This window comes from Theropithecus gelada, chromosome 7a (genome assembly GCF_003255815.1).
Source record: "Theropithecus gelada isolate Dixy chromosome 7a, Tgel_1.0, whole genome shotgun sequence".
Classification (NCBI taxonomy): Eukaryota; Metazoa; Chordata; class Mammalia; order Primates; family Cercopithecidae; genus Theropithecus; species Theropithecus gelada.
In genome coordinates, this window is record NC_037674.1 from 55,723,569 (window position 1) to 55,734,822 (window position 11,254).

The following is an 11,254-nucleotide window of genomic DNA, read 5'->3' on the forward strand; positions in this document are numbered from 1 at the left end:
CTATGTGTATTTCAAGTCCTTTTCAAAAGAAGGCCCCAGGAATCTCCAGATTCAATTATGTCCCTGGGCTTGTTCGACCACTGCAGGAGTCTTAGGGAGCCTTGTACAAATGCTAGAGTTACTCATTTACCAACATTAAACCCTAGGATAGAAGATACACAAAAGCAGGACTCCTTCCTCCATGGAATGTGCTGATTTCAGACGAGATGGCAGCCAATGTAGAAAATGCTGGAATTTTTCCTTGGAACTGGATTGTGATGAGAGGTGCTTGCCATGAACATAAACTACTATCTTTTCTTTGACGCTTCCTTTCCAGTTTTTGAAGATAAAGTAGGAAATAATTTTCTCTAAAGATACTCAGTAAAAATTCCAAACAAAAAAAGAGAAACACATGCTTCCACTTCACTGATAGAAATTTACTGCAGTTTGGCACCTGGGTCTAGTTAAGCAGGCAGATGAACTGATTGATGCGTTCACCCCGATAGCCAGGTATGCCCACTCCTTGAGGAAGCCCACTCTATTGTTTGTACCATGATGGGTCACTGAGAGATGGAAAAGGCGCAAGAACCATGAGATCTCCTGGAAATGCTTCCCTGGGAAGACAATTTCATGAATGAGATCTTCCAAGCAAATGACACCAAACTTCCCCAGGTGCTCCTCAATCACTGTTTTGTCTGTCAGAGGGAGGGTCTTATTCTTGACCTTGGCTTGTCCGCGTTTCAAAATGAGTTCCAGGACAGACATCAGATTTGGAAATCCCCAGGTCACATAAGGTTCCACTATACGCAGCATTTTTAGGTTCTGGGGAGTGACTTTTACAAAGACACCAGTAAAAATTTTCTTCAGGCAGTCTTGTGATGGTTCTCTGCACCGGTAAGCTCACACCATCAATCCTTTCAATGCGTACAACAAAGCCAAGGAATGTTTATCTGGCAATTCCAAGGCATGAGGTTTCACTTCTAGTCATCTGAGATGCACCTTGTCATGTTTCTGCTGCCAGAAATCATGTAGGAATGATTCCAGTGTCTTAAACCTGAACCCTTTTCCTTTCCTCTGCTCCTTCTTTGCCAAAAGTGGCTGCTTTGTCTGGGTGGCTTTGAGGGTTTGATAAGCCTTCCCCTTTTTCAGGAGATTTTCTGGAACCAAAGAGATTTTTCTTTGTTCTTGCTCCGCCATCTCTCTAGTGTTGCAGCTACTGCTTTTGGAGTCAGGGTCTCACTGTCACCCAGGCTGGAGTGCAGTGGTGCAATCTCAGCTCATTGCAACTTCCGCCTCCTGGGTTCAAGAGATTCTCCTGTCTCAGCTTCCCGAGTAGCTGGGACTACAGGTACGTGCCACCTTGCCCAGCTAATTTTTGTATTTTTAGTAGAGATGGGGGTTCACCATATTGGTCAGGCTGGTCTTGAATTCCTGACCTCAGGTGTTCCACCTGCCTTAGCCTCCCAAAGTGCTGGGACTATAGGCGTGAGCCGCCACGTCCAGCCTCTTATATTCTTAAGAATATTTTTAGCCATTCCCTCCAAGAGTTCTGCAAATGGAGTCCAGCACCAAACTTTGAAACATGGGGAAAGGTGGCACCTAGTGTTTTATCCTTAGCCTTAGGAACCTCTCCAGATACCCAGACAGGAAGAGTTCGGTATTAACATGCTGCTACATTAGTAATTAATATTCTCATCCTTTTTCACTCCTAACAAAATTTAGATTTTGTTAATAATTTTTACTTCCCCATGTTTATAAATCTTGGATTTGGTTCTATAAGTATAACTCCCACAATAAAAGGACTACCAGTGTGTTGGTTTTTTTTTTTTTTTAAACTTTTTCATTCCTCAGGAGGGAGGGGTGTTTAATTTCTTGGTTGGCTGGATTTCATTGTCAGTTAGGTTGTTTTACTCACATATGCTTTACTCACATTATGTCTAAAAAAGACCTTCACTCAGATACTCAAAAGATATCTTAACTACATACACTACTCACATGTCACATTTTCTTCTGCTCAACACCTTATAGATATTGCTCCATTGGCTTCAACTCTAAATGATCCTCTAGTCCTTATATAGTGGACTCTTCTTTTGTGAATTAGAGAAATCAATGACAGCCTTGATTTTACAGCTGAACAGTAGGTATTCATGTTCTTGTTTTCTCCCAAGTAAAGCTCATACGTGCTATAATTCTCATTGGAGTATTTCCCTCATATGGTCTTCATATGCAAGAGATGATTAAATTGGTAGAAAATTATCAGGTCAAACCCTCTTTTCCCTTGAACTTTAGACATTGTGTTCTGGCATTGAATATTGCTATGAAAAAGTATTAGGTCAATGAGATTTTGTTTATTTGTAGGTATCTTGATTTTTCTGCCTAGGTACTTGAAGAGATCTTTCTTCTTTTTAAAAAGGTTTATAAGACATATATGCACTGAAAATCATATGAAAAAAAGTTCAACATCACTGATCATTAGAGAAATGCAAATCGAAACCACAATGAGATTCTACCTTACACCAGTCAGAATGGCTATTACTAAAAAGTCAAAAAATAACAGATGCTGGCGAGGGTAGGAGGAAAAAGGAACGCTCACACACTGCTGGTGGGAGTGTAAATTAGTTCAGCCATTGTGAAGGACAGTGTAGTGATTCTTCAAAGACCTAAAGACAGAAATACCATTCTACCCAGCAATCCCATTGCTGAGTATATACACAAAGGAATATAAATTGTTCTATTATAAAGACACACAGATGTCAATGTTCATTGCAACACTATTCACAATCGCAAAGACACAGAATCAACCTAAATGCCTATCAATGATAGACTGGATAAACAAAATGTGGTACTTATACACCATGGAATACTATGCAGCCATAAAAAGAATGAGATCATGCCCTTTACAGAGACATGGATGGAGCTGGAGGCTATTATCCTTAGCAAACTAACACAGGAGCAGAAAACCAAATGCTGAATGTTCTCACTGACAAGTGGGAGCTAAATGATGAGAACACATGGACACACACAGGGGAACAACACACACTGGGGCCTATTGAAGGGTGGAGGGTGGGAGGAGGGAGAGGATCAGGAAAAATAACTAATGGGTACTAGGGTTAATATCTGGATGATGAAATAATCTGTACAACAAACCTCTGTGACACAAGTTTACCTATGTAACAAACCTGCACATGTACTCCTGAACTTCAAAGTAAAAAAATAAATTAATTATTTAACAACATGTGTTCAGTAAATTCTAATGTTCTGCATCAGCACGCTATATCATTTTGTCAATATTTCCTGAAACATGGTGGGTTCTTTCAACATGCATATTAGATTTTTACTTATTTCAAGGAAAAATTTATTCTATCACAACTTTGGCTATTTTTTTGGTGTCACTTGTTTCTATGTCATTTATTCTATAGTTTCTTGCACATAATTTATTTTGTTGGATGATGTTGGATCATCTTTATTAATCACTTATATCCATTAGTCCTTCTTGAACTGCTTTTCTCTCTTGATTATTCTCAGCACTCAATTGAGCCTTTCTTCTGTGTTAGCAATTCAATTTTCAGCTATGGCCATTCTAATCCTTGAAAATTCTAATTTAGTTATAAATTATGTAATGCATTGGGTGTTTTTGTTTCTCTGCATTCCTCTTTTTCTTCTTATTCTGTTTTTCTTTTTAAATCTGTTGTCAAGCACTTGTTTAATAAAATTCATAGTTTTATTAAGCTCTTTAGAGTAAAATACTGTCAGGTGATCTTTCCTGTAAGTTGTCCTCTTTTGCAGACTGTTTATCTGTCTTTAGTGTGCTAGATTGATCTTACCTTTTCCTGTACTATTTTAATAAAACCATTATTTTTCTTGTTAACAGTTACAGAATTGTTCTCTGTGTGCCAGACTCTGTTCTCTGCAATTTCCGTATGTTAATCCTCTAATTCTTATAACATAACCCTATTAGGCAGATACAAGTATTTGCTCCATTTTAAAGACGATGAAACTGTGTGTTTGAATAATTACTATGATGTTTCTTTTCATTTTGCTCAGGCTTATGTGGGCACTTTCATCCACACCTTTTCCTTGCTATAGTTTAGTACAGATGAGTTCTCTTTGGCACCATGTTCACCTTAATATTATACCTGTTTATCTTCCCTTTCCAACTATAGTCTGGGGACTTGGAGTAATATGACCTATTATTTCTATAACCACAGAATTTGGAAAGAGGGGGAGAAAGACAGAACTCCCCATTCAAATGTTATATAAAATATCCTGGGTTTGTTACCCTTAACTAAAAATGCTTTATTAGATCTCTAAGTTCAACAAAGAGCCTTGAAAAAATCAATATTCCTATATTTTTTCTCTGCATTAGACGCCATCCTAGGATGCTGCAATGACTGAAACTGAAGCTTTTTCTCTTGAGGATTTTCCTTTATGTTTCCTCCAAGTAGCTCACTTATCTCCCTAGTGTATTTCTTCTGAAATTTGGGATTTAAGGGGAAATTCTCAAGATGTGTTAACAAGTCCATCCTCTTTCCCCAATGTAGCTTCGAGGTGGGGTAGAGGCTATGTTAAGACCCACATGGAATCTTTCCAGTAAGGTTGATTTCCTTCTTAGGACCCCATTTTTAAACTTAGGACATGAAATGGTATCCCTTCCTGGTTTCCTTTTTTATTATTTTATTATTTTTTATTTACATGTTCAGGTAACAGGAAGTTTCTATGACCTGGATTCATCCTTCTATCTTCACCGAAAGCTTGACTGGTACTTTATGACATTAAATAAATATATCTTGTAACCAATGTTTGCTTTTCCGCAGAATAGAATATTTCCATTTTATCATAAAAGCCTTGTACATGTATGGTATCAAAGTACTGAGATTCAACTACAAGGCAAGTCTTATGTTTTGTTTCATTTTTTATATGTCTATTCTATGAACTAAGTATCACTTGAAAAAACACAGTCTTCAAAAGCTGTTAACAGTTTTCAGACTAGGGGACTTCCAGAATTTTCCTCCTTTTTGTATGGTTACATTGGTAAAGATACTTTAATCATAGATAGTTTCTGGACATAGTCTTCCTACAATCTAAGAAAAGAAGTTGATCCTTTAAAATCAGACTTAGAAAAATAAATAAAAATTTACAAAAATAAAATTACATACAGGAACTTAAACTTTTACATTTTTGTGTAAAATGAATACACAAAAATTCTCAAAAGAAAAATGTTCCCATTACATATGTTTTAAGTGATTCTCCCCTTGGAAGCCATCTCTGAGGAGATATTTTTAAAATGTTTTAAAATATAGCCTCTACAGTGTTTTTCCCAATTGCTAAGTTGAGACCTGATTCATACTTCTGATTTTGCTCTTTGGGATGGGAGAAGGGCGAATAGAAACGATGATTAATTGCAAACAAACCACTTCCGTGAAGCCACAGCAGGGGGAGGGCAAAATCAGATGCCTTCTGATTCACTTTGAGGAGGAGATTTGCTCGTCTTCCTTCTTTGGTTTGTGTCTTTGGCTTGTGTCTGTCATTTGGCCCCCAACCGGGATGTGTTTTCACATTCATTTTGTGTTTAGAAAAGATATATCCAATCAAAAGGTTTAAGCTGCTCTTGACACTAATAAAGTGGATGAAGATAAAAAAGGAAAACGTAGTGTCTTTGTCTGTTTCATGCTGCAATAACAGCACAGGACTCACTGTATTACCAGGGTTAGGGCTCAGTGTGTGACCAGGACTGGGGTTCAGTATGGACCAAGGTCAGGGCTCAGTGTGTGACCAGGATTGGGGTTCAGTATGGACCAGGGTCAGGGCTCAATGTGTGACAAGGGTTGGGGCTCAGCTTGTGATTACGACCAGAGTTCCATCTGGAGCTGCTGTCATAAGCTAATGTTTTAAGGGCCTTGGCTTCCCCTTACAGCAAGATCACAAGGGCTCAGGGACTGCCTGCTGAGAGCAAGGTAAGGTAATCCTTAAGAGAATGGGCTGCGGAGTAAGGCTGGTTCAAATGCTGACTCACTATTTGCCAGCTCTCACCCTGGGCAATGTCCTGAGCCTCTAAAGGTTGCATTGCTCACCTGTAAATGAAAATAAGAGGATGCACCTGTGTTAGTTCATTTGCGCTTCCATAGCAGGATACCTGAGACTGAGTAACTCATAAAGAACAGAAATTTGTTCTCTCTGAATTCTGGAAGCTAGGAAGTTCAAAATGAAGGTGCTGGCATCTGGTATGGGCTTTCTTACTGCATCCTCACATGGCAGAAAGCAGAAGGGCAAGAGAGCGCTAACTCCCTTCCTCGAGGGCATCTAGTAATCTCATTTATGAGGGAGAAACACTCATGGGCTAATCACCCCCTAAAGGCCTCATCGTTTAATTCTGCCACATTAGTAACACCTGAATGTGAGAGGGAACGTAGTCAAATTAGGTATGTCGACTTATCCATTCCTAAGGCTTCAATGCCAGGGACTTGTTGCATCTTTAAGCTACATCTCTCTCCTGAGCTCCAATGCCTATTCAACTTCTCCATGCAGAGGGGTCTCAAACTCAGCATGTCACAAACCAACCTCAGCTTTGGCCACACTCACACTCATCAAACTGCCCTGGACCTCTCCTTTTCTCAGTGGATGGTGTCACTTAGGCCAACCAGAAACTTAGGAATCAATCTTGACCCTTCCATCCTCTTCCTCCAGTCCAGTCAGGAAGCAGGTTATGTAACGTAATTATACTTTTTTTTTTTTTTTTTGAGATGGAGTTTCACTCTTGTTGCCCAGGCTGGAGTGCAATGGCACCATCTCAGCTCACCACAACCTCCATCTGCTGGGTTCAAGCAATTCTCCAGCCTCAGCCTCCCGAGTAGCTGGGATTACAGGNTTTTTTTTTTTTTTTTTTTTTTTTTTTTTTTTTTTTTTGGTATTTTTAGTAGAGACAGGGTTTCTCCATATTGGTCAGGCTAGTCTCGAACTCCTGATCTCAGGTGATCTGCCTGCCTCGGCCTCTCAAAGTGCTGGGATTACAGGCGTGAGCCACTGAGCCTGGCCATGTAATTCTACTTCTAAAACATCTCCCAGGGGCATCCCTTTCTATCACTGTTGCTACTGCCATGCTTTAGGCCTCTTTATCTCTTGTCTAAGAGATCAGAATATTCCAGTTAGTCCTCTGGTAGATGGTGTTTACCAAGGTAGCTGTGCCAATGTCTTCATCCCCCAGGTCTTATGCAATATGACCTTGCCTCCCCCACATCAAGAGTTGGAGTCTATTTCCCTTCTTCTTGAGTCTGAGCTGGCCCTGTGACCTATTTCAACCCATGAAGGCAGCATGGTTGTAATGTGGAAGTAACTTCCAAGGCTGGCCGTAAGACGCCTGCCTTTGCACTTGGAATGCTCCCTCCTGGAAGCCAGGCCCTGTATAATAAATTCAACTGCCCCCAAACCATCATTCCATGAAGAATCCTAAGTAACTCCCTTCCCACTAGAGAGAGAGAGAGGCCATGTGGAGGAGCACCGGGGTGCCAGGCTGAAGGATGGGGCTTTCTCAGACCTTCCAGTCCAGCCCAACCACCAGCTAAGCCACAGCCAAACCATGCAGAGCAGAACTTCCCAGTCCTACCCTGCCTGGATCCCTGACCCACAGCAAGTGAGGAGCAAATAAAATGTTATTGTATAAAGCCACTACGTTTTGGGGTAATTTATTATACAGCAATTGATAACTAAGACAGTTCCTCTGCCTCTAGTCCTGCTACTCTAGACCCTTGCCATCTTGCCACCAGCACTGTGTTCCTGAACTCTGCTGGGACCATGCCACTCTTTCCTATAGAATTCATGCCAAACTTCTTAACCCTTTACTAAATATCTTCTTAGTCAGCCCCCTTCTCTCCTCCCCAACTTCAGTTTTTGTCATTCCTTTTTTCACACCTGCCTTTCCCAGTTCCCTCAATGCCCCTGACATTCATCACCCCATGAGTTGTACCATGTGATCCTATATCCCTGGAATAGCCTTCCTTCATCCAAACTATACCTGGTATAAACCCAATGCCTCTGAAGTCTTAGAGGACCAATAGCCTTCACCTATGAAACACCTCTGCTAGTGCCACTTGTCTACTGTCCCCTTTCTAGACCTGATCATATGCTGGAATCACTAGGATACACTGTTAACAATACACATTTCTCAACTTCTTCTCAACCTACTGTATCATGGCCTGTGGATGAGGCCTACAAATATGAATTTTTGAGGCACCTCAAGAGTTGCAGACACAGCACAGTAGAAACTGGTGTTAGGGTTGACTCCCTTCCTCAAGGGCATCTAGTAACCTCATTTATGAGGGAGAAACACTCATAATTATTTGCCGAGTTGCCTCTTTTCACCACTAGGCTGCCGTTCCCATAGGGCAGTAACCGCCCACTTATCTCTGTGTCCGTGGGTTTAGCCTCCTCCCCTATTGAGTATAGGAACGAAGGAGTGGCTTTCAGGAGGTCTGAAATGCAAGTCAGAAAGGCCAGGAGATCAATGTCCTTCTTGAAGGAAGAAAGAAACCAAAGAAGTCAGGAACTGGACCTCAGTTCTTGTGCCCATCACCTACAACTCAGCACGGTACTTCCCACACTTGTCCCTTTAGTAAGCCCCCAGAGTACAGAGACTGCATCTCTATCCCAGAGCCTGGTCTAGTGCTGGGAATATAATAACCGCCATAAAAATTGGTGGAATGAAAGTTTCTTGTAAGCCAAGAGGAAACAGACCAGTTCTGATGGAGGCTTCTCCTATGGTTGGTTTCAGGCCATGTCGCTCAGGCTTGGTCTTGGTAACACTGATCTTAGCTGTTCATAGACATTCCCTTCCACACTTCGTCCAGTTCTGAAAGGGCTAGATACCAGTTAAGTGTCTGCCCTGCATAAAAGATCTGTCTACAGCTACCTATGAATTCTTGTTTAATTTTCACTCACAAAATGCTTCTGGACATCTCTGTGTCTGAGGGTGCCGCATCATTATATCAAATCCCATGATTATATCCAGAAAGGTTAATGTTTATTTATGTGGCTGGGTTCCACCCTAAGGAGGCAACCTCTAGCTAAGTGTTCAAGAGAACAGTTGCTGATTTATTAAGACAAATAGAAGCATTAATGACACAAAATCAGTTGAAAGGGAAATCAAGTGATGGAGGTTTTCCTGACCAAGACATACTCTCTTTTGCACTAAATATTCAAAAGGCAGTTAAGTTGGCATCAATTCACTGTAACTATTTATTTCTTGAAGTCAGATTTTGTATATTCTTACCCATCTTTACAGATTTTCTGTTAAAAAAATGTTTTTCTCAGAGATGTGTTTCTGGAGAACAATGAGAATGATAGAGCTTAAAATTATGCAGAATCATTTTCATATTTTAACAAAGAGATCCAGAGTTTAAATTGGAGTCAGCCCTAGAGGGAGCTACGTCAATAAACAAATAGTCCTTGATGTCTTTAAGGGTCCTGAAAATGTTTCATGCACTAGCTGGCAAGCAAACATGACCAGCCCTTTTGCTTTAATTTAAAGCCATTTATCCACTGGCGGGTTTGATATTTGGGCTGAGAGTGAACCGAAAGCCTGCCAGCCAGTGATGCTCATTAATTCAGAGCTTTCCGGCAGAACCTCATTCCTGCTTTTTTGTAGTATGGGCTCCCAAGATTTCCTGCCAAGTGGGACATGGCCTTGTACCCGCACCTGCAGGCTTCTCAAAGAAGCTTGTTTTTCCCAGTGAGGTGTCACACCTCGATCAGCCCAACTGTAGCACAATAGACTTTAAGCATGTAAAGTTTTCACTTTTCTTGAATCAGAGGTTCGGCTCTCAGATTTAGTACTTGAATCGAATAGCTGTGCAAGAAAGAAGCTGATGTGAACATCATGCACTTAGTTTCTACCTCACTGCATTTATTTAAAGAACGTGTTTGAGAACCTGTCATACACCAGGCACAGTTCTAAATGGTGAGGATACAGAAAGTAAGGAAAACAGACCATGTGCCTGCCTTCATAAAGCTTACATCATTTGTGGAGAAAGACAGACCATAAATAAGTATACAAAGAAATAAGATAACTTCAGATGGTGAACTGTGCTATGAAGACGATAAAACAGAGTAATGAGATAAAGAGAAGGAAGTGGCTCTGAAGATGTGATATTTGAGCAGTGACCTGAGTGTTGAAGAGAAGCCAGCTGTGCAGGAATCTAGGGGAAAAGCACTCCATGCAGAGGGAATGGAAAACGCAAAGGTTCTGTGGCTAGAACAAATTGGGAAGATCTGAGTGTTTGTGAAATAGAAACTAATAATAAATTATTATTATCTAAATATATTACGTAAGCATAATAGTTATATTATTTAAATGATATCTATTATATAATATACTGTTATAATGTGTTATTGTAATATAAACATGTATTACATATATGTAATGTGTGAGCAGCATCATGCAGTGGGGAAGGCGGGGGAGTGTTCCCCCTGGAGTGAGTAAAATGATAAGGTTAAGTAACCATACATTGACAAGCTTTTATACAATGTCTTTATCTCTCCACTCAATTCAGAATCTCCAGTACATGTGCATTACTTGGAATGCCAGGTATAAGGCAACAGCTGTTTATTCATTTCATATTTATTCAGTACTTACTTTGTGCCACATGGAAGGCTAGAATAGGGATCAACGAACTTTTTCTGTAAAGACTATGAGAGTGAATATTTTAGGCATTGTAGGCCACATAGGCTGTCTCTCACATACTGTTTTGTTCTTACCATGCTCTAAAAATGTAGAAACCACTCTTAGCATTAGGGCTGTACACAAACAGGCTGCAGGTTAGGTTTCACCTGTGGGCTATAATTTGCCAACTCCTGGACTTAAGATGAACAAGACATGTCCCTACCTTTAAAATGCTCTAAATCTAGTAGGCAAGAAGATAAGAAATTATAATACAAAGTGATAGAGATGACTTCACAGCAGAATGAGAGGAAGGGAACTTCCTGCATTGTTACAAGGAAGGGCACTTAACCCTATATTGGAAAACCAAAACATGCTTCCTACAGGAAGTGCCATCTAAGGTAATGAGTAGGAGATGACCAGGTCAAGAGGGGAAAGTGAATATTCCAGGTTGAAAGCCAGCATTGGCAAAAGCCTGGAAACAAGAAAGATCACAGGACAAATTCTGGGAACTGCAGATCTCTTCACTGTCTTTAAAACCAAGGGCTAGACACTCAAATTTCTATAAAAGCCAGATGGGTACAAATCACAGAGTACATAAAGCAGGCTATGGAAGGAGCCACAGCT

General features: G+C 40.4%; 1 pseudogene; it reads right to left on the bottom strand.

The window, feature by feature from the left end:
• Positions 1-439: 439 nt before the first annotated feature.
• LOC112627959 lies at positions 440-1,191 on the bottom strand (annotated as a pseudogene).
• Positions 1,192-11,254: the final 10,063 nt, after the last annotated feature.